The sequence below is a fragment of the Dendropsophus ebraccatus genome, chromosome 8 (genome assembly GCF_027789765.1).
Source record: "Dendropsophus ebraccatus isolate aDenEbr1 chromosome 8, aDenEbr1.pat, whole genome shotgun sequence".
Taxonomy (NCBI): Eukaryota; Metazoa; Chordata; class Amphibia; order Anura; family Hylidae; genus Dendropsophus; species Dendropsophus ebraccatus.
Window position 1 is genome coordinate 67,448,923 of NC_091461.1, and position 24,806 is coordinate 67,473,728.

At 40.9% G+C, this 24,806-nt stretch overlaps 1 protein-coding gene across 2 annotated transcripts in view; it reads right to left on the minus strand.

Moving 5' to 3' along the window:
• The window catches only part of CHST3 (carbohydrate sulfotransferase 3), a 90,373-nt gene that overhangs the window by 19,867 nt on the left and 45,700 nt on the right, over positions 1 to 24,806 (minus strand). Inside the window, exon 2 of one of the 2 annotated variants that reach the window (XM_069980621.1) lies at positions 5,535 to 5,589. The exons of the other annotated variant lie outside the window; for it this stretch is intronic. The gene's annotated coding sequence lies outside the window, so the exon portion shown is untranslated. The remainder of the gene's footprint in view (positions 1 to 5,534; positions 5,590 to 24,806) is intronic. 2 annotated transcript variants of the gene reach the window in all.

A 24,806-nucleotide genomic window follows, 5' to 3' on the forward strand; every position in this document is an offset into this window, starting at 1 on the left:
TCCACAGAAAGACCTGTCAGTTCACACAGTAAAGGAAGCGGCTCTGGCCACTTGCTTCACTGTGGGCTATGGGAAGCCCTGATGCGGGCGCGCGCTGATGCGCCCGCATCAGAGCTCCGCGGCCGGAAAGATCACCTGGCCGTTACTTAAGTACCGGCCGGGTCACGGAACAGCCGGTCTCAGCCCGGATCATCCCACACGTTGTGTGAACATAGCCTTAGGGTCTGTTCACACGTACAGACTTGCTGTGAGTTTTTTGCACATAAATTCACAGCGATACTGATTGCTATCAAGTCAATGTATGTGTATTCTCGCTGCGTGTTTGGTGCGATTTCTACATGCGAGTTTTGATTTGCACATGATTTTCACAGGCAAGTTCAACACTACAAAAAAACGCTGCTACTTTCATGCAAGTTTGATGAGAGTTCTGTGCGAATTTTACGCAGCGAGTCTGTACGTGTGAACAGACCCTTAAAGTGGATTCTGACGCACGGCCTCCGCTTGAAGTTCCCCCCATACCATAGACTCAATGATATTCGCCTGCAAATTCCACCACCGTCCGCCAAAAGAATTGACATGACAAGGGAGTAAATAATTTGTAGCGCCTAATTTGGTCTCAATTTTCACTCATTGTTTCCAGTAAATAAAGACCAATTCGGACCAATATAACCCAAACAAGCATGTTTAGTAAACATTTATATGTTTATGTCATATAGCAGACTTAGTAGTTGCAAATCTCATCTGAAGCACAAAGACTTAGTGGTTGCAATCAGTCTATGTTATAGGTATGATGCTTGAGTGATATAATAATGCAGTGTACCAGTATTCAACTGTTCAAAGTAATCTCAGGTTCCTGCATTCTTTTCATCAGCCTTCCATGGCCTATGTTATTTCACACAGGACCACATCCACTTGTAAGTTACCGCTTCTATCTGGATACTACTGCTTTTTATCAGACCCTGTTCTCAATGGGAGGAGGAAAAATATGCAGACACCTTTTAGCCACAGACACTAGTGATAAATTATACTCCGAGTAAACAACTGCACACAAACAATTTAAAATGGAGGGAAAAATGTCAGAGTATAAACAATGTATATGAAGTTGCCTTGTTGTATTTTCCATATAGATAATTAAGCCTTGCAGCAACATGTCACTCTACACAAAGATGAATTAGGAAACAATAACCTTTTCCATTATGGCTCATGCAGGGGCGGATTAACTTTACCATAGGCCCCGGGCTGTTGACCAAGCTTGGAACCCCCCCAGCCCACTGTAACTATGGCTGCACTAGTGTGGTGTTCATAGTACAGGATAGATAATGTCATGATGCCCTGATTTCTGCAAAATTGCGGTAAAAAAAAAGTGTTTTTTTGTGAATGATGGCAGAACTGTAGCTTTTTGGGAGGCCATGGGCCCCCCAGGAGCTCAGGGCCCTGGGCTACTGCCCTAAAAGGACCTATTATAATCCACTACTACCGTGGATATTTTTGATGCCCACTGTTAAAGCATATACACTTTCTATTAAATTCTATATCAAATATTATAACAAGTGATTAATGAATTAAATGTCTGCTGACCATACATGCGAGGTAGCTGTCCCGAAGTAACTTCCCCTGACCCTCTGTAAATGTTAATACACAAAGCCTAGGATGCATATTAAGTTTAAGAGAAAGAAGAGAAGCTGCAGCAAAACAAGAGGTGCACTTTTTCTAGGAACCATTGGGCATGCCTTTCTCTCCTTTGCCCTAATAGTTAACGCAATGAGACTAGAAACAGTCTAACAGTACACCTTACAGGCGCCAGTTCCACTGCTCCAACAGGGCACCATAATACAGGGCACCATTATACGTCATCCACTTTAGCAGTCTGCTACTAATCCTCACAACACCAATGACAACAGCACGTCAGTATCATCAACAGAGGATAATCAAAAGCAATTCACTGACAATGGGTACACATTTACAATATACAGGGTTGCCTTGGATTACAAGCATAATTAATTCTGGGACCGTGCTTGTAATCCAAATCCACTCTTAAACCAAAGCAAATTTTCCCATTAGAAATCACTCATATGCAGACAATTGGTTCCACACTCCAGAAATAATTAATTTTTTTTTTAATAACTTGTAAGACAAATGAAACAAACATTCAGGAACAGCAGAATATGTGATATTATAAGTTACTGTACAGTAATGGAGAGGATGGGAAACACAAGGGCGGACAGGGATTGCAGGGAGCATGAAGGAATGAGCAGGGCAGATGTGAGCACATACATGCAGCACTCTGTCTGGGGAGAGAGAGGTTACAGCTATGGAGAGATTACCTCCACAGTCCTGTCCCCTGATGTAAGCCCCAGCCTGAAGTGAATCTGCTATGATTTGTAAGGTGAGGGAGACTTCCTCGGTCACAGTACAGGGCTGTAGACCCCGCTATGCAGACCATTCCCCTCCTCCACTCCCCCTCCCACCCAGTACAGGGAGCTCTTAAACCAAAGCAATGCTCTTAAACCAAGTCACAATTTTGAAAAACTGTGAGCTCTTAACCCAAAATGCTCTTAATCCAAGTTACTCTTAAACTGAAAAAACCTTTAGCCAAAATATTATTTAAAACCTCATGTTTGTTATATTTTTGAGCTACAGACTGGCCTTGTAATGTTGAGTGAGAATGGGCTGTTAGGACTATATGTGTTGTACCAAAAAAATTTAAGTATGGGTGTGATTAATGGGCGGGCTGCCTGCCTGCTTGGTGTACTGCACATAACAGTGCGACCTTATAAAAGCCCTATTTGTATACAATTATAATACTAAGCATCCACCTTCCTAATAACTGGTGTGTGTAAGTGGTTGTTCATCAGTATTGTCTACCTCTCTGACTTCCTTCATATAATAATGTGGGTTGTCCACAACCTTCAGGGCACCAAAGCTGCCAGACTCATTTTGTTTATTTGTCAACTTATCCAAAAATGACGGACAGACGCCATTTTTTGGAAAGCCACAATGAATAATAAAGATTAATACATGTCTGAAGCTTACAATATTAACCCCTTAAGGTCAAAGCCAATTTTCGTTTTTGCGCTTTTGCTTTTTCCATTTTATGTTTAAAGGTCCATAGCGCTTGCATTTTTTCACCTAGAGACTTATATGAGCGCTTATTTTTTGCTAAACCAATTGTACTTTGCAATGACAGGCATTATTTTTCCATAATATGTGCTGCGAAAGCGGAAAAAAATCATTTGCGCTGTCAAATTGAAAAGAAAAACGAATTTGTTTTGATTTCGGGGAGTTTTGCATTTACGCCGTTCGCCCTATGGTAAAACTGACTGGTTATGCATGTTCCTCAAGTCGTTACAATTACAACGATATGTAACATATATAACTTTTATATTATCTGATGGCTTTTAAAAAATTCAAACCATTGTTAACAAATATATGTTCCTTAAAATCGCTCCATTCCCAGGCTTATAGCACTTTTATCCTTTGGTCTATGGGGCTGTATGAGGTGTCAGGTTTTGCACCATGATGTGTTCTTTCTATCTGTACCTTGATTGCACATATACGACTTTTTGATCACTTTTTATTACATTTTTTCTGGATTTGATGCGACCAAAAATGCGCAATTTTGCACTTTGGAATTTTTTTGCGCTAATGCCGTTTACCGTGCGAGATCAGGAATGTGATTAATTAATAGTTCGGGCGATTACGTGCACGGCGATACCAAACATGTTTATTTATTTGTTTATTTATTAATTTATATTTATAAAATGGGAAAAGGGGGGTGATTTGGACTTTTATTAGGGATGGGGATTTTTTTATTAATAAAAACACTTTTTTACTTTTTTTTTACATAAACTAGAAGCCCCCCTGGGGGTCTTGTATATAAACAGCACTGATCTCTCATAGAGATCAATGCTGTGTATATACACAGCAAAGATCGATTAGATCAGTCAAAAATTGCTATGGCCTGCTGCAGGCTACAGCAATCTATTGCCGAGCCGGGATCAGCGTCATTCCGACGCTGAGTGCCAGCCCGGCCAGAAAAACGGATCTCCCCCCCGCGATCACATTGCGGGGGGGAGATCCGTGCCACTAGACACCAGGGACATGCAGTACAAAGCACTTCAATGCAGCTTTCAGGTTTGACAGCTGCATTGAAGGGCTTAATTAGCCGGCGCGGCAAAGGGACCCGCGCCGGCTAATAGAGGCACTGCCCGGCTGCAGATTGCAGCCAGGAGTGGTGGCGTTCAGAGCAGGGTCCCGGCGACACCCCCCGCGGCACCATGATGTACCAGGTACGTCATGGGTCGCTAAGGGGTTAATATAAATACATTAGCATAATCTACAATGACCTACAATGACAATTACAATAGCCATCACCTGCACAACTAGTCCAGCTTAAAACAATATCAGCAGGAACTAGAAGATAGGCTGATCAGCTATATATACAGATGGTAAACCTGCTAGACACTGGATTTTGAGCTGCCCTTGAATCAGATGGAAAGGCCTTTTTCAGTGATATACTGTGTTAACAACTTATAGCAGACTCACGATCTCTACATATGCAGAACATTGCCATAAACTGCAGGTAGTAGGAAGCAATCATCATGCCTGACAGTTGTACATTTTGCATCTACAATTGTAATTTTTTTTTTTTTTTTTTTATCTACCATCACAACTGTCCGACTGGCCCTTGAGGCCCCACCAAGACTGACTTTCTAACTTTCCATTTACTTGGTAGTAGTGCACCTATTACATATTTATAACTTCTATGTCTAATATTAGAACATAAGAACATCCCTGCTTCAATAGGCATTCTAAGAGGAAAGAAACATTTTTGAATCAACTGGTGGCAGAAAGTTTTGTACAGAAAAATGAAGTATTGTAGATCCTTCCAATCTAACACTAAACAGCCTACTGCCACCACTCTTTACATCAGGAACTGCCCAGAGCAAAAACAAACCCCCTGAGCAAACCAAGTGGCTGCAGTGGAAAAAGCTACAGAGGATAAAGACAAAAAGACAAAAAAAGGAGGAAAAACTGTTAGTGGTCTTTTGTGGCATTTTTCAGCTATGTAAAATTTATGTCTAATGGAAGCCTTATAGCCCTATATGCCTTCAGCCACACAGGCATGCTGGTGGTTAAACGTCTGCAACAAGCTGGAGAGCCACAGGTTGGGGAACACTGGTCTACTAGATAACTATTATCATATTACGGCAGTCATCATTTACATCAGTGGATAGGACATACTGGACTGAGCAGCAATATATATATATATATATATATATATATATATATATATATAGGACTGTATCCATCACATTATCTTCCAACTACTACTAGCAAGCAATTCAATAAAAACCCTTCCTAGTCTGCACAAGAATAATCATGATGATGAATGTATTTTGTCTGTTTTAATATATAAAGTCCATAGACTTATAGCTGTATTATTGAGGTGAATAGTATGGCACTTTGTTGCATTGGTTAGCGAACTGCATCATATAATTAATATTAAAGAATGAAATGTCAATAAAGCTTACCTGTTACATGAGCTGTGATTTCACTTTTCTATCATTTACAGAGGAAGAGATACACCTGCAATGTAAAGAAAAGGAGGTCACAAGAGCCCATGCAGCTGCCTGCCTCAAACTCAATGTTTCTGTCAAACAGCAAGTCTCTATTGAGAGCAAAGCCAAACCATTCAGCTAGCGTAAAAATAGTTACTAGGCTGACGTTGAAACCTTACTTCCGGCCTTATCAGTTTAACCCCCTGCAGTCGCTTTCCTGTTGAGAATGTATAGCATAGTGCTCTAGTCACTGTCTATAACAGTGTTTGTGGTTTAGCACCTTCAAGACAGTCTTCTCATGTTCTTTAGCTTAACAAGAATATCCTTTTTAGTGCACATTACTATTATTAGGGTGTTTACCCATAATGCTAATTTAGGTTTTCCTATGGTATAAATCTTCTTTCATCTAACCTATGCACAAGTAGACTGCGTGTCAGTAATGTTCTGCTTGAGAGTATTCAGGCTTTTGTGGGTGATGACAAAAGTGAATCTCTCGCTGTGGGTCTTCTAGTAAATGCACCAGGTAACATATAGTCGGAAAAGATCCCACATCACACTCCAATTTTTAGCTCACCGCTTTCTCTATAATGGACAAGCTGCTCCGACCTCTCAATCCAGGACACTCCTCAATGAAATGACTACACGTGCCTTCAGTTCACTGATACCTGAACACAGACAGGCTCACTCAAACATGCAGGTCAACTTGACCCTTCTGCACCAAAACACACCTTTTTATTTACTCTTCCCATAGGATAGGGTGCTTTCCGGATAGGAGTACTTTAGTGGGATATATATATATATATATATATATATATATATATATATAGCGCAGAAGCGAATCACATTGTGGCCCAGTTCTGAAATCACAAAAACTCATTGGTTTTATGTAATGTTCTCCCTTACCATGTCCTCCCAATATTTCCTGGCTGAGCAGTTGCTGAGTACTGCAATTCCCAGCATGCATTGCTTTATTGCAGCCCTCCCCTCAGCCCTGCTCACTTTCATGATCACAGCACTCCCACACTACACAGCAGGCTATTGCTTTGCAGTCAGTAAGTCAGTTTGTAGCACCTGCTGCATGCATTGCCTGGCAGTTCCACTGACTGGGGCATCATCCATCACAAGGCAGCATGCTGTATACCTGTCTCACTCTGCCCTAAATGTCCCAATAAGGAGACATTTGTATGTGTATATGACAGAGATGGTGACATAGGCTGGAGAGCCGGACTAGAGGTGATAGCAAGATAAAGCCAAACCTCCTTAGTCAGCAGAGGATAATGCAGTCTTGGGAAAGAGAGAAGAGCAAAGGAGCTGAAGATAATACCACATTAAAATTGAAAGAACTACACAACTTCCTATTAAGGGTAAATTATGCAAAAGTATGCTAAAGCCAGCAGAATTGTTTTTTGCAGCACTATACATATCTTGGGGTACTCGAGAACTAAGTGCCGATTTAACTTCTCTCAATGGCTCTGTGGCAGATTACCCTGGCTTGACAACCATATCCACACAATGTCGGGCTCCTCCAGGGTTCACAATAAAGTTGGCATCTCTTTTCTTTGTTAGTTGTCAGCCATTATGACAGCCATTTTAACTCTGGGATCACCACCTATTGAGATAACTCTTCCTGAGCTCACCACCTATGTACTGCTGCTGTTGGCTGCCTTTTATTACAAAATATATGATAAAGACCTCTGCCAGGTGAAAACCCTAGAGCTGGTCCAAAACTGTCTATGGTCTCATTATGGAAGCAGAATATATGTAACTAAAAGGTGCAAATGTTTGAACAATAAGAAACTACATAAAGGTCCTTAATTATTTTTTTTTTTTTTATTCAGCATAATTTATGCTTTGAGAACAGATTATTTGGCACATACTGGCATCGCCACTAAAAATGAGCGAATTAACAGTATCCCAGGACTGGATCCATCTTTTCCCAGCACCTGGGGAGGAGCGGCATGGAGCGGACCAGACTTCAAAGCCCTCAGCCTGATGAGCAGAATGCAGATAGGAACAAAGTGATTCCTTCCTATTATACATTCTCCCATCTCTAATCACCGCCATAGCATACCTTCAGTAAATTTTTAACGGTTCTTTTTCTTATCTTTGCACCATGCTTAAGCAACTTTATAAAATGTATTCAATAACGTGATGTTTCAAGAACGAAAGTGATGAAACTACTTTGTGTTCTTTATCTGAACCCTAACATGCTGTCATCATATTTTTCATAAGCCGTAACTTCCTCCAACAGACACTCCAAAATGAACAGTGCTTGCTGTCATCAGCCAAAATAGATGTGTAGACTACCAGACAAAAAGTTAATTCCTGGTAAAATAGTATGCACAAGGTCATAAAACTTCTATAAGGATTCCTTATACTAAAACATACTGTCTTCATTATATAGCAACACCAAGAAGGAAAAGTTGTATAATTATAAAGATCACAGCATCGAAAAAATAAATATTTAAAACATCTTGATTTTCTCAGTATAGAGTATCAGCACCACACTCTGAATTACATGCATACACACGCGTTGTTAGGATAGGGGCAGGAAGACACAAGGACAGGTGAGCCCTAACACTGGCACCCGCCCCGCTGTCCCTGCACAATACAAAATTGTGTCCAAGGGGTAGTCAAGGGGTCAGTAGCAGAAGTCAGGTAAGTGGAATAAAAATGCAGCAAAACGCTAGGTCAAGATACACTAGTAAACAAGGCACTATTGCAGGCATGGAACATGAGACAAGGGAAGGTAATTATAGACCCTGGAGTCCCAGCCCCACAAGTGATTGGGGCTGAGACACCGGGTCCGGCCCACTTGCTGACACCTGACTGGTGCGTCAGCTTTAATTACATAAACCTTATGCTGATCGGTCAGGGGGCGGTGAAACTCCGTCCGCAGCAGCATCAGAGGAAAGCGATGCAGTGCTTTGGCAGCAGGCCGGCTGCTAGTGCCACATGGTATTATTATACATTGTGTTCCAAATTATTATGCAAATAATATTTTCTCATTTTTCCCCAAAATTACCTATATGAATTGCAGTCATTGTAATTTTCCAGTCATCAACTATTCGAGTATAATTGAAAGGTTTTTGAACAAACTGCCTATGATAACAGTATATTTAGAAAAAAAAAATAAACACTCAAAATGCATGTTCTAAATTATTATGCACAGCAGTTTTCAACCTTTTCATTTTTATTAAGAACAAAAAAAATGGTCATTTGTGACATTATAAGCATTAGCAGATTATTACAAACTGAAATCAAACAATTTTCAAGTCAAAAATTTATTCTAGGTAATGTCACATTTGCACATAGGACCCCTTCGAAAGGAGCTTCTGAACTCTCTCGTCCATTGAATTTGTCAGTTTTTGGATGGTTTCTGCTTCAATTGTTTTGCACAAGGACAGAATACCCTCCCAGAGCTGTTGCTTAGATGTGAACTGCTTCCCTCCATCATAGATACTCCTTTTGATGATGCTCCAGAGGTTCTCAATGGGGTTGAGGTCAGGGGAGCATGGGGGCCAAACCATAAGTTTGTCCGCTTTTATGCCCATAGCAGCCAGAGATGCAGATGTGTTATTTGCAGCATGAGACGGTGCATTATCATGCATGAAAATGATCTTGCTGTGGAATGCACGCTTCTTCTTCTTGAACCATGGTAGAAAGTGCTGTTTAAGAAACTCCACATACATTATGGAGTTCATCTTTACCCCTTCAGGGATCCTAAAGGGGCCGACAATCTCTCTCCCCATGATCCCAGCCCAAAACATTACTGCACCTACTCCTTTTTGGTGCCATAGCCGTGTTTGCATGAGGTGTCCATCAACAGGCCATCGTCCATTTCATCCTTCCGGACCATTGAGCGTTGCACGGCACTCATCGGTGAACAAAACAGTTTTGAAGTCAGTCTTCATGTATTGTTTTGCCCACTGAAGCCGTTTCTGCATGTGTGCAGTGGATAGAGGAGGTCGACAGGATGGCTTATGCACAGCTGCAAACCTCTGAAGGACCCTGCATCTTGTTGTTCGGGGGATGTTGGAGGCACCAGCAGCTTCAAAAACTTGTCTGCCGCTATGACAAGGCATTTTTGCAGCTGCTCGTTTAACCTGACGTAATTGCCTTTTGGAAAGAGTCATCAATTCTCCCTTATCAGCACGGACACGTGTGTTCTGGGAATCAGCTACATACTTCTTGATTGTGCTACGATCACGATGAAGTGTCTTGGCAATATTGATTGTAGTCATGCCTTGACCTAAAGACTCCACAATTTGTTGCTTCTCAGCAGCCGACAGATCCTTATTCTTTCCCATTTAGGCTCAAAATGTAGGCTGCTTAATAATGTGGGACAGCCTTCTTAAGTAGTCTTGCCTTTAATTGGACACACCTGACAAACTAATTGGCACAGGTGTCTGCAATTGCTTTCAGTGATATAAAGAGCCCTGACACACCTCACCATCAATGAGTTTAACTGACAAACTTTCTTACCTTATCACTCCTAAACACTTTTTGGAACACAGTGTAGATGTATGGAGCCATATAGAGTTTATAAACTATACACTGGCAAACAAAAGGTGCTGTTGATTTAGTAGTGATATTGTTTCTTGTCCCCATGGAAGTCTTATGATGAAGCTTATTCCAAGCACATGACCACGAATACAGTGTGTGATTATAAATGATGTACTTTCTACTACTGAGGGAAATGGAGATCTCTGATGTTTGCGGATCCGATTACGGAGCAGTCTCCATTGCTTCATACCAGAGTCGCTGCTCATTCTGATGGTGCCGTTCCTTACTGTTGCTGTGCACCATTATTTTTTATGATCCGCTTAATGTATTATTTTTTCCCATTCATACCAACTTTAAGATTATTTACTTATACTCACTGAGTGAATGTAAAATATTAAACGAGCCATTGTTTATACGCTGAGGGTAATTTAGTTACGTTGCCAACTAAAAAGACATTTACAGTATGACTGACTGCTCTTCCTTTCTAGACCTTTTGGTTATATTCCCCGTATATTCCCCCCCATATTTTGCTAGCTACAATGCGTTTGATATACAATGGCAATCACCCCAGATAACCTATTCCCCATCCAATTGATATACACTTTGCATACATTAGTAGTTTCACAGACAAAACTGGCCATGCACATGCTAGTTATGTATGTTTATGGTGAGGTCAGAAGGAATAACTGTTGACCAAACTGGTGTCCTGACACCACTATAAATATACACGCTTGTCTCTGCCAAACATGTCTGTTCATTTCATTGGAGACAGGGGGATAAGCTGCTGCCAGACACCTCTGCAGCCACAATGAATGACTGGGTATGTTAAAATCCTGCATAATCCCTCTTTCCCCTGAGTAGGAAATTCAAGTGCCCTCCATGCACATATCATTGACCATTCCCGCCATAATTGGCAGCCATGAACCAGTCATCCGGGTGGTGTCCGGGCCGTGACTAGGCATGGCTCTCTGCCTTTCAGCTCACTCTGCAGGGATGACTGTCAATCATCCCTCTAGAGGGCGCTCTCCCCCTGCCTGCGCACTGAATTAAACAGCACATTGCCGCAATATGAAGCCATCAAGAAAATAGTTCCAGGTATAATAGAAGACCTGATTACCACATATATGCAACCTTGCTGGAAGCTTAGGAGTGCTATAGTGATTTACTTTTTATGCTTCATTAACACACATTAAAAAGTTATATAACTTTGTAATGCGTTTCAATAAGCTATCTGGCCCCGTTCCCCTCGTTTCCCACCCCCGACCCCCACGCATGTGCACCAGCAACCTTCTCTCTCCCATTCACTGCTCCCCAACCCGTAAGTGAGGGAGATCCGAGGACGGCTGCTGGAGATAACAGGGACGCGGCTGGAGGGAGATTCAAACGGTGATTGTCACCGGAGGGATGGTTAGTATAAATGCTGTGTGTGTCTGCGTTTTGTTTTGTTTTTATTAATTTTTAAATGATGCAGTAACACAATGAAACAGCAATGTGTGAACACAGCCTTAAGGCCAAAAATGGAGGAACCTTTTCTGAGCCCCTTACATGTCATGGTCAATAATGGCTGCAAAATCTCAGTGGTTTATAGAGAAAGTATCCCAATGAGTGCCCCGAAAATGACTATGGGATCACAATTGGCTAGCATGACAGCCAGAGGCCCAATAAAGACTCAAAGAGTTACCGACTTAGTAATATTATTGGTCATCTGAGGCAAGACCTAATTGGATGTGGCCATTACCTTTACTACAGATGCTCACAGTCGCATAAATTAATCTGAATGGGGTACAATGTATCCCTTTGTATCATTTACACTTTTGTCTATTTAAGCACCCCCTTTGAGCTTTGAGCCATCCCTGACTGGATGAAGTGCTGGTGAGCGCGAAACAGCCTGTCATGACGTGCCTGCTCCACACTTCCCCTCTCCCCCATGCACATGTGAAGTTTTATGAACAATTAACCAGGCCTGTAACGCATCTGATCGGTGAGTGCCCATTTCTCTTTTCTACATTGTCCTTTCTACATTTCTATTTAAATGGAGCACCGCTGTATAGCGTGGGACCGGAGCCCATACCACTGTCCGTATTTGTCTTGAGCCCATGTGTCAGAGATTTCTGGTAGTGCTACTCCCTATTGCCTTACCTGTATCACAATTAGAATGTATTGCACTGTATTATCTAAATAATCAGGAGATGGAAGCTCAAATGCCTCAGTTGGGTAAGGGCGGAAAAAAGACAAATAAAGTTTTCTGGTCATTTATACTGCACAATGAGTTCCATAACTACTAAACCCACGCATCTGTAGTTCCTATGCAACACTTTTCTAATGTTTTTGTCTTTTGGAAGCTTTGAATCTCACAAAGCAATATAAAGCCAAATGGCAGAGCAGCTACAGCATGATGTCTGTGGACGCAGAGAGAAGTATGTGGCCATGTTTGGTGTCGTCCTTATTGCAGTCTTATAAGGCAGTACATTGAGGCAGTCTGGCCATGTGTATTTGTGTAGCTATTTCATAATGCAAACATTTAGCTGGTAACAAATGAAGCTCAACGTTAACATCCCATTAATGTGAATGGAGGAGAATTAGTCCAAAACATTTAACCTGCACCAACAGAACCTTACAAGGTCAGTAGCTATCCTTGCTATCCTTATGTTCAATAATATTCTAAACCTGAAATCTACCAAAGCTACATTTTTGTGCAGTTGAATGCAATCTATTAGTCTACGTAAGCATCTCCTGCAAGCTGGAGAAAGACAAAGTATAGTTCTCTGCTATGGGAGTAATGAAAGTCCAGAATTCATCATAAAATAATGAATGTGAATATTTTACAGACGCCATAATCGCCCATAGGTGACATATGCCAGTGAATCCATCAAGGATATGTAAAGCTTATGACAAAACACATATGTTTAACAGATGGCTGTGACAGATGCAATATAGTACGCCTTCTTCACCCTATTATGGCATATGTTTCATCTATCCTTTTTGTTATATGACCCAGTATATGGAGTAGAGTAGTCTACTACATTATTCTGTACTCTATTTTTTATTTATACTAACACTAGAGATGAGCGATTTCACTGTTGGAATCAAGCTAAGGGTTTTTTTTTATCAGGATTCTGCTTATCTCGCTGCGGGCTTTGAAGTCTGCTCCGCACCGTGCCGGTGTCTGGTCCCACTGAAACTAAAGGACCAGACTACATTAGTCTAATGTGTTAAGTCACATTAGACCTTAGCTTTCACTGGATGTAGTACTTTGAGATTTTTTATGTTCTTATAAGTTTTCACACAAAAAAATCAAAAGTATTAATAAAAATTAGTATAACATCATTTTAAGGCTATGTTCACACTGCGTATGAGTCCGTCTGTATATCGTATGCCGCCGTACATGTGCGGCTGAAACTACGGGTGTGGGAAAAATCGACATGCGGTCGGATGCGTACGAACCGCGAACATACGCCCGTAGTACAGTTATGCTTCCCTAGCTTGATTCGAAGCGATCTGAGACAGGTCATTTACTTGGAAATCTTCGCCCAGCCCAATAAAACTCACAGAACCTTTTGGATCCAAAAATCAAGTTCAATTTGGCTGAAATAAGTACTCCGTACGGGACCACAAGGAAATCCACGGCCGTGAGTTTCAACATTTCCGTCCTCAAACAATGGTCTTGTTCATTTTTCACTGCGCCGTATACGATCCGGCCGTAAGCTCATACGTAGTGTGCACTGTGCGGGCGTATATCGTATACTTTCAAGCGAGCGCATCAACCTCAAAACTACGTGCGTATATTCGCGATTCGCACTACGGACGGAATCATACGCAGTGTGAACATAGCCTAAATCTGTAGTGACCTAAGTTTTCATCTGACTATACCTCTTGCATCACATCAGAAGTATATACCGGACATAGTGCAGGCCCTCTTCATAAAATATTTATACTTATTGTATTGTTTCGCTATGATAGCCTCCTTTATTTGTAAGCTTAATAAAGTAGATTCTTTAAAAATGGTGCAAAAGCTTAAGTTTCATCAATACCCATGGCAATGAGACCACATGGGAGGAACGGGCTTGATCTGTGACCCTGTCTGTACTCCCTGCTAATCTAGGACAGTCACAGGCATAATTGAAAACATTTGTGTCTGTCTGTCTCTCTATACTACTGATGGTGTAAAGCTGGCCATAAACAGTAGATATTTAGTCTGACAGCTATCATCAGGCCTGACACCTTATTCATGGACACATAAGGCTTGGGTGAGCTCTCATATCATCTCAGAGGGATGCTGTAGCTGAAAAATCCTCTGATGCTGCTCTCTTACAGATTAGAATTGGAGAGGTACAAATCAAGCCTTTTGCTGCCTGTATTTTTACTGCCTGTCTGTTAGGGCGATTGACTGCAATGAGATCTCTTCTCAGAAGTCCAATGTCTATGATCGACCATACTTTCTTCCCACACAGTGCCATAAATGTAGATCATGCAGAGCTGGTCCCTTTGTCGGACAGAAAAATATAGAAGTGAGTAGAACCTACATACAAAAGTGGAATTATTAAAGCGGTTGGCCACTTTATAGTAAAATAGTTCAGTATACAGAATTAGTAAGTGTACTCACTGTATATACTAACAGCAGCTCCCTGTGTCCCATAGAACTAAAATCAGATTCCCCTACACCAGTCTGTGCTGTCCTGTTCTTTGGCGGTTCTGTCCGTAAGATGGCTGACATGGAGGAGCACGTGACCAGGCCCCGCCCCTCAGTGTCCATCACTGAGCCTGTATATGCCTATGGTGAACACTGGAGGCGGGCCATGTCAGCCATCTTATGGACAAACTCACCACAGAGCAGGGCAGCACAGCCTGGAGGAGAGAAGTCTGCATTTATCTCTGTGAAAAACACAGGGAGCTGCTGTTAGTAATGTGAATACACTTATTCTACAAACAAGAAAATTTTACTATTAAGTGGCCAACCCATAAAAATATGCATACTGGGTATCCTTTTAATCACAAGCCAACAGTGAAAAAGGGGGAAACATACTCTATATACTGTAGGCCAAAAGTCAGCTCATCTATAAGAGGTTAAACAGCGAGACATCAAGGCTGTACTTTAGCTAGTGATATCATTGTTGTTACTACTGGTTTCATATTTGTCCAGTTATTTTCTGACATTTTTTCCTAAAGAAGAAGGAATGTAGTTGGAAATTTGGCAGGTGAATGCACCAGAGAAAATTGCTGCCAGACTCTACGAACTATGAATAAACCTTGTCAGCTGGATAAAGCACAATATAATGTATAAAATGCCGCTCATATATCGGGTGCCCTGATCTGCTCACATGGGAGACATTCACAGGGCTCGCTGGACAGGCTTTTCTTTGGATTTGTTCTATTTAACATGATAGCTGTTAACAAATCTAACATATGAATGTTTAGTTATCTTTACAAAGCCATACAAAGAGGCCATGTAATATTTTATGGGGTTTATATCCCTATCATTATATCACTAAATGTATCAACAGATTACATATGTAACATTGTAAAAAACTGCCGAGTCCATCTCAGGAGTATGAGACAACACCTATCACACCTAAACGGACTTTGTAGGGTAGTAATGGACCATGCTGTATCATTGTCTATTGTAACATATCACCTTTCAATGTCTACAGTACTTGTTTCGGCACATAGACAATAGACCTGTGTGTTATGAAATACGTCTGCATAGTTTAACTATCATATTACAGTAAGGGAGATGAACTAAGCATAATGCACTAGATTTCTAATAGAATATTATTCATACACACATATTACATGGTAGACACTAAAGTTATTGTGTGTCGGGTCTTTTTTACGTTTACCTTGACAGCTTTAAAAAGCAAAGAGGCAAAGAGCACGGCTCAGAGTCATAAAATGCACCATATTATTTGGGGAAAATGCTTTCCAGCCCTAAGGCGTAAAAAGTGCAGTAAAACGTGCAATTATACTATGTAATGGGTGGTAATTTTATGAATTTAGTTCAATTTGCTCAACTTTGGTCAACTCATAAATTCTCGCTTGCAACAGTATTCTTGCCATCAAATTGACGGGAACCATGACAGAAACTGACAGCTCTGTTTATGGGTTAGCAGGGTCCGTCAGATGCTGATGGCATCTGTCATGGAAAGAAGCTGGCAATGTGCCATGGAATCTGTTATTAGAGAAACCATGGCACAAGCTTTAACAGATTATATCCCCACCATTGACAGCCACAACACAAACACAAAGATCAATCATGGATCTATTAACATGGACTTACCCTTCTGGTTAATCCCTTTATGCTTGTATACAAGATGTTTTTCAACCTATCATTAACAAACCTTGTAATCCCTAAATCTGCCCAAATCATTTTACGGCTTTTTTTTATTGCTGTCATTGTGGAAATCCTTCACCAGGTGCCAAGGGACTGAATGGTTCACTGCCTTGCTGCCCAGAGTAATGGTTTAACATGACCAATCTTTTCTTTTCCTTTGAGGTTAGCAGTATCAGGAGTGTCTAGTTTCTGCTTATCAACTACTGAAATCTTATTCATGTGTGGCCGAGCAGAACATACTATCTTATTGGAGAGTCAGAGACTTGAAGTGGAAGCTGTGTTTAGCTGTTATCAGCTTATATCTTGTTACTACCTTTTTCTAGCAGTATATATGTAACAAATATGGGATATATGGTCAGACCCAAACACTATGGAACACAAAAGTGTTAAGAAACAATGATACCGATATTAGTGAACAACCATGATGCACTTCTCTTTTGTGCAAACAGGAAGGAGTATCAATCATATACAAGGAGCCATGTTTGGAGCGGTCTAGGGGGATGACTGTGTACAACCCACATGACTCAAGGTAATAAACGTACTATACACCTCAAACAATGTTAAAAGAGTATACTAGTGGAAAACAATATTTCCATATCAACTGGCCTTAGAAAGTTATACCGATTTGTAAACTACCTCTATTTAAAAAAAAACAAAAAAACTCTAGTCTTCATCTGCTGTATGCCACGAAGGAAGTCCTGTTGTCCTTTCTCAGTCCAACCAAGTGCTCTCTGCTTCCACCTCTGTCTGCATCATGAACGGTCTAAAACAGGAAAACAAAGGGGGTTTGCTCCTGCTCTGGATAGTTCCATGCAGACTAGATAGTTCTTGTTCTGCGGACATATAGTATATGGCATCATGGAGCTCTATGTCGGAAACTGTCCAGAGCAGAAGTAAACCCCCTTAATTACTCTGTACCCCTTTAAATATTTTCATGAAAATGTAATACTTGGGAACAGCACATGTATGTCTATAATATTACAGCTGGTTTCATGTAAGTGTATTACATGCCTATATTTGTTGATTGCAAATCCAGCTGTTAGTTTGGGTCACTAGACTCGCAGTCAGGCCAGAGTTTGCGTCCGCGATACAAATGATAAGATACAAATCCTTGTATGAAACTGGCATACATTATGGCACCAAAAAGGCCATGGACATATTTTCCTGCATTTTATATTATAAGGCTATGTTCACACTGCGTACGAATCCGTACGCAGTTCTTACGCCGCCGTACATGTGCGGCTGAACAGTTATGCTTCCCTAGCTTGATTCGAAGCGATCTGAGGCAGGTCATTTACTTGGAAATCTTCGCCCAGCCCCGTACACCACACAGAACCTTTTGGATCGAAAAATCAAGTTCAATTTGACTGAAATAAGTACTCCGTACGGGACCACATGGAAATCCACGGCCGTAAGTTCGAACATTTCCGTCCTCAAACAACGGTCTTGTTTATTTTTCCCGGCGGCGTATACAATGCGATCGTAAGTTCATACGTAGTGTGCACTATGCAGGCGTATATCGTATACTTTCAAGCGAACGCATCAACCTCAAAACTACGTATGTATATTCGCGGTTCGCACTACGAGCGGAAATATACGTAGTGTAAAAATAGCCCAGATTGTATTTATATTAAGGTAAAAAATATTTTTCCATTAGGTCTTTAACCTCTTAAGGACATAGGACGTATGCGTACGTCATATGTCCTCACTTGCACTTCAAAGCGGGGCCGCGCGGCGGCCCCGCTTTGAAGTGCCGCGATCCCGGGTGCCGCGAGTAGCCCGGGACCGCTGCTATTAGCGGGCACGGTCTAAATGCCATGCCCGCTAATTAGCTAATCGGAGGCAGCTGTCAAAGTTGACAGCTGCCTCCGATTACCGGAGGCAACGTTTCCCTGGGGTCTAGTGGGGGAAATCGCTCCTCCGGGACCTTGTCCCGGAGGAACGATCTCCGTTACTGATGCCGGCCGGGGACGCGTCCAAGATGGCGCCGTCCTCGGCTCGGCACTTGTTCGTTTTCGGCTGCAGCAGTCGAAAGCAAACGAGTGCCGATCTCATGGATCTCTGCAGCATATCTATGCTGCAGAGATCTCAATGAGAGATCCAAGTGTATATACTAGAAGTCCCCTAGGGGGGCTTCTAGTATATGTGTAAAAAAAAAAAAAAAAAAGTGTTGTTAATAGTAAAAATCCCCCTCCCCTAATAAAAGTCTGAATTACCCCCCTTTTCCCAGGTTTTAAATAAAAGTAAACAAATAAATAAATAAATAAACATGTTTGCTATCGCCGCGTGCGTAATCGCCCGAACTATTAATTAATCACATTCCTGATCTCGTACGGTAAACGGCGTCAGCGCAAAAAAATCCCAAAGTGCAAAATTGCGCATTTTTGGTCGCATCAAATCCAGAAAAAATGTAATATAAAGCGATCAAAAAGTCGTATATGCGCAATCATGGTACCGATAGAAAGATCACATCATGGCGCAAAAAATGACACCTCGCACAGCCCCATAGACTAAAGGATAAAAGTGGTATAAGCCTGGGAATGGAGCGATTTTAAGGAACGTATATTGGTTAACAACGGTTTGAATTTTTTACAGGCCATCAGATACAATATAAGTTATACATGTTATATATCGTTTTAATCGTAACGACTTGAGGAACATGCATAACAAGTCAGTTTTACCCCAGGGCGAATGGCGTAAAAACACATTTCCCCCAAATAAAAGAAATGCGTTTTTTTTTTCAATTTCACCACACTTTGAATTTTTTTCTGGTTTCGCAGTGTACTTTATGCAAAAATTCAGCCTGTAATTGCAAAGTACAATTAGTGACGCAAAAAATAAGGGGTCATGTGGGTTTCTAGGTGGAAAAATGCAAGTGCTATGACCTTTTAAACACAAGGAGGAAAAACCGAAAACGTAAAAACGAAAATGGGCCATGTCCTTAAAGGGTTAATAAAATCTCCGCTCAACTCCTCTTCTGCAGTCTTCCTGTTTTTATATATATTGCATCCTCCTCTGTTTTGTTCAGAGTGAAATCTGTGGCTCAGTCTCCAGCCCTTCTGTCACCTCTCCGGAACGATCTGCTAAGCTGATGTATGACCAAATCAAACTTTGACTTTTGAAGTGGTCATAAACGAACTCAGAAGATAATTCTAGCTGGCTGATGGATTACACTAGGAACAGCAGAGTATGTACATGAAAACAAACAGAAATGGGCAGCAAAAGAAAAACAGAACTACTTCAAAAAAGTTATTTTTCTCATCTAAATATGTACAATATAATAATGAAAAAAAGCCATACATGTTTCAATAAAATGCTCTAACATCATGAAAAATTTTTTTTAGAGGGAAAACAGAGCCATTAGTAATGTTATACAGTAGTTCCAAAAAAAATACTAAGTGAAAATACACCCTGCATAGTTTTCATTGTATGCTGTTTATGAAGAAGCTTTGCCTATGTGTTACTTGGTTTATTAAAATGGGACTTAGAAAGGTCCCTTAATATCACCAATATGGTTTATTGCTTCTGCACCCTTCATTGTTAGACATACAGATTCTCATTTTGTTGCCTTTCGCTCATTACCCATATTGCCTCTTAAATAAAATAAAATTAGTTTGTTTATTACATCCAATAGAACAGAATTTTTATTGCTCATCTAGAAGGCAAAATTATACTAGATATTATCTTCTACTGTATATACAGATATAGTGGACCTGCATTTGTATGCTGGCAACAGACATAAGTTTATTTTGATGTTAACAGGACCCAACATGTGTATAATTTATGGGAACAGTAAACTGAGATATATTAGAGCTGTTGGTTTGTGTCCAGCAGACACTCAGATTTCTCCCACACTCCACAATAGGGGATGTATCACCTAATATTTTTTACTAATTAAAACCAGATACTCATATAGATTTTTATTTATGTTTTTATGTTTCCTAATTGTATATTTTCTTATATTATTTTCTATACCAGATTATTGGGGCAGCCTTTTTGCCTGAGCTGATTTTAAGAGCATTAAAGGGGTTATCCAGCGCTACAAAAACATGGCCACTTTTCCCCCTACAGTTGTCTCCAGTTCAGGTGCAGATTGCATTTAAGTGCCATTTATTTCAATGGAACTGAGTTTCAAAACCCCACCCAAACTGGAGACCACAGTAGGGGGAAAGTGGCCATGTTTTTGTAGCGCTGGATAATCCCTTTAACAGCCAGGCTATATTTATATACTGGTTTAAGACATCATTCTAAGATGTAAAATGTCTGTTTTGCATCTCAAAAAATATTTTCTTCCCATTTAATTTTATCTAATTCAAAGGGAAAATGTCCGCTCACAAAAAGTTAATTTTTAAAGCCATAATTAGAATGCTCATAAAATTAGATGCAAGGGACTTCTTTTGAGCCTTTTTTGTGTCAAAACCAGCAGTTTTGGGGATTTTTCCTTAGATATTTATTGATTGCCCAAAATGGATGGAAAACCTGCCTTAAAGAGGTACAAGATGCAACAAAAAAAACAAACCAAAAAATAGTTCCATATGAAATGTACCATCAGGTACATCGCTTTTTTTTTTTTCCCCTACCTTAGCCGATCTGTGTCAGCCCAGGGGTCCCAGTGGCGCAGTCGTTTTTTTTTTAAACCCCGCCCAGTTCCCACACTCTGTGCTGGTCTTTTCCTGAGCACCGTCCTAGCTCAGAGCATTGGAAGCATTGATTCAAATGAAGCCACGTCACAGAGGGGGTTTTGTCCCACTGGGTGGGGTGCAGTAAGCCTGCCCCAGCGATCCAACTATGCTCAGGAGAAGAGCAATGCCAAGCATGGGAACCGGGTGGTGTTACAAAAAAAGGCCATGCTACCAGAATCCCCAAGCCGGTAGAAAAAAAGGTAAAAACAAAAGCGATGTACCTGATGGTCAATTTGTTTTAAACTCATTGTGCCTGTAAAAGTAGCTTTTTTTTAAGGAAAAGTGTAGACCTAGCCTAGGAAAATTTTCTAGGTATCTTCTGTGACATTGTGCAGGGAGGGGGAGATAGTGAGCTGTGAATATCACATTATGAATAGAGATGAGCGAATTTATGGTAAGTTCAGGTTTGTACAAAATTGAATGCCGTTGGATGGAGAAGATGGATGCAGCCCCAGGGCAGTCTGGAAAACATGGATACAGCTATAGGCTATGTTCAGACAACGTCAAGAAAATAGAAAAAGTGTCTGCCTTTTCTATTTAAAAAGACATCCATTATTGATACAATGTAATTGACTTTAATGCAATGCATTGAAGTCAATGGAATGACGGACGTCCGATGCACACAATGTATATAATGACGGACGCACTCTCCATTGTGTTCAATGGTGAATTGCGATGCGGGCACATCCCAATTCAGCACAAATGAAGATCATTCGACTGGTACTGCAGTACCAGCTGGGATGATCTTCACTGACACTGGCCGTTCTGTGACTCGGCCGGGTAACAGATCAGCTGGTGTCTCATGCCTTGTGAACATGGCCTACAGATACAATTGCAGATTGTTATTTGGTCTAGTACTATGGGGGAGATTTATCAAAGGGTGTAAAAGTTAGACTGGTGCAGACTGGCCACAGCAACCAATCACAGCTCAGCTTTCCTTTCACCAGAGCTGGAAGCTGATCTGTGATTGGTTGCTGTGGGCAGTCTGCACCAGTCTAACTTTTAAACCCTTTGATAAATCTCCCCCTATGTCTCTCTATCTGTGTTATGCTCTATATTTCGTTGAGCATATAAATACTGATGTATACTGTGGGAATTTGAGTTTGCTCTGAAATGAATGTGTATGTGAATCTGCAGTAGGGAAGATTAGATTGTGATCTCCACTGAGGACAGGGACGGATGTAAGAGATACGCTCCTTGTACATACTGCAATGTCTGCACTTAGGTAAAACAAGCTTACCTAAGTAATTAGATCTTCCATTATTTATGCCCCATGCTAACTGATGATATGCACTCTGAGAAGCGTCTCTATATATTAGCCACATGGTGGCCATCAGGGGCATTAACAAGTAATGTGCAGCATTGCAGTAAAATAAACTGACAGTCCTGAATCAATATTTCATTATTCATAAAATTACAAGCTGTGCGCACATAAACCAGACAGGTAATGATTGACTATTTGTCACTTTGGCAAGAAATATGTGGCCAATTTCAAGGGCAGTGGGCTGATCTATTGGGCAACTCTGTCCGACCAAATAACATATAAATGCTGCTGGTAGATAATTATACCCTCCAACTTATTATACTGGTCATGGGAATGTCGACATCTCATAAAACACACATCCTAAACTTTCAGGCATCTTCTCAGTCAATTTAAGATTTCAATTGCTCATAACAGCTTCCCTTCCTGTCCTTCCCCTGAGGTCTAAACATTCTGGGATATTGGCACATGGACACAATTTGCATTGCATTTGCAGATCGTAGACCCATTTACATGCCGGAATTTCATGTCCCATAATTAGTGTGAATTCTACTCCAAGACTGCGTATCATTACGTCTAATGGGAATTGGTTGAAAATCTGCACGTGGAAATTAAAAAACCTGAGGTTTGTGCCGGGGGTTGCACAGCTGAGTTGTCAGATGGAAAAATTCATCATGTGAACATGCCCTTAGGGTCAAAATTGAAATTTAAATCTAGCTGTAGCCAAAATTCATCTTTTAGAACACAATATCAAGAAGAGCCAAAGAGATAAGATATAAAGCAACATTACCCAGAGAAGTTTGTGTTTCAGCTCCATGAAGGATACAGGCCAAATCACATCTACATCCCTGTTCCAGTGGTTTACTCATTTCCAGACCTTCACAGATCATTGCAAAGGAATGTCAGTGTCTTGTAGAGAACAAATTAGATGTAATTATTAACCCATTGATGCCATTTGCGGTGTTCTCTATATAAGACACCAATGGTGATTTACACAGAGAGATTTATCTGACAGATCTTTGAAGCGAAAGCCAGAAATAGACTATGAACACGGAACGGGTCATAAAGAAAAGACTGAGATTTCTCTTTTCAAATCCATTCCTGGCTTTGGCTTTAAAAATCTGTCAGATAAATCTCTCTGTGTAAACGCACCATTAATTATGTCCCTCAAACCCACCAAGGATCCTGTAAAACAGAAGGCATGACCCCCATGTGAACAAACCCTTAGCAGTAACTGCAACACCCATGCGTCAGTATTTTTTCATACAGACTTTATTTTATGTTTTGATGATAATAATAAGCCAGATGATATTTTGTAGTGGAGGTGGTACAATGTGACCAGGAAGAGGGTACCCTACAGTTTCATATAGACATATGTAGCTGTACTGTATATTTATACACCAAGCATAACAGCCAAAAGACAAAATGTCGCCTTGTTGCTTTTATGCTTGGTGAAAATGTATATAAAATATAATTTTTATAAGACTAATGGTGTCTTGTTGACATAATTGTACTATGGCATACTGCTATGATGTGCCCTTTTATTTGGGCACTCCATGATCACTGTTATATGGCCAATGGATGGCACTATTAGGGTACGTGCACACTATGGAATTGCGGCGGAAAATCCGCAGCTCGCACCCGTTAGCAGACTCTGGCGGCAACGCACATTTCCGCCCGTGCCATAGACTCCATTCTTTGCACGGGCGGATTCCGTTGTCCGTTCAAAGAATGAACAGGTTCATTCTATGGACAGATGGCGGAATCCGCCCATGCATACAATGGAGTCTGTGACACGGGCAGAGATGCGTGTGGCCGCTAGAGTCTGCAAGCGGGTGCGAGCTGCAGAATCCGCAACAGGTTTTCTGTCGCGATTCCGTAGTGTGCACGTACCCTAAACTAGTAAAAGTAACTTTAGTAGGGAAAACTTTTTTTTAAGGACATTTTAAACTGTTGTTTCAGCATATGATCCAACATCAAACCTGCTGAATCCCACGCTGTCCATGCTGTGTGGACTGGAAGTCACTTTATTATGCATTTGTTTGGGACACTCAATGTCAGTCCTGTAGAAATGAATAGTGAAAGGGACTTCTAGTGATCGTTGTGGGAATTGGCAAGTCCATAAAATTCAAAAGCCAGTCAACAGCTGGACCAGCCGTGCTCTTAACTTGAAAAGAAAGTCGCCAATAAAGTCATTTCCAGCATATCCTGATAACTATCAGGGGGTGAAATAAAAAAAAGTCCCAGGAGCGCCACTTTAACTAAACTTATTACACAGGAGTACAATTTGCATAACTTTACAAGAAGCTAAAGCCGACACCATTCATTAAAAGGCTGAAAGCAAAACTTTTATGTGTCCTTGCTACCTCTGAAAGTTTTTATTGCTTATTCTAAAAATGTATAAATAGATGACATGGTAAGATGTGTGTAAGTATAACTGTACACCTGCTTATTTCGCTTTTCCAGCT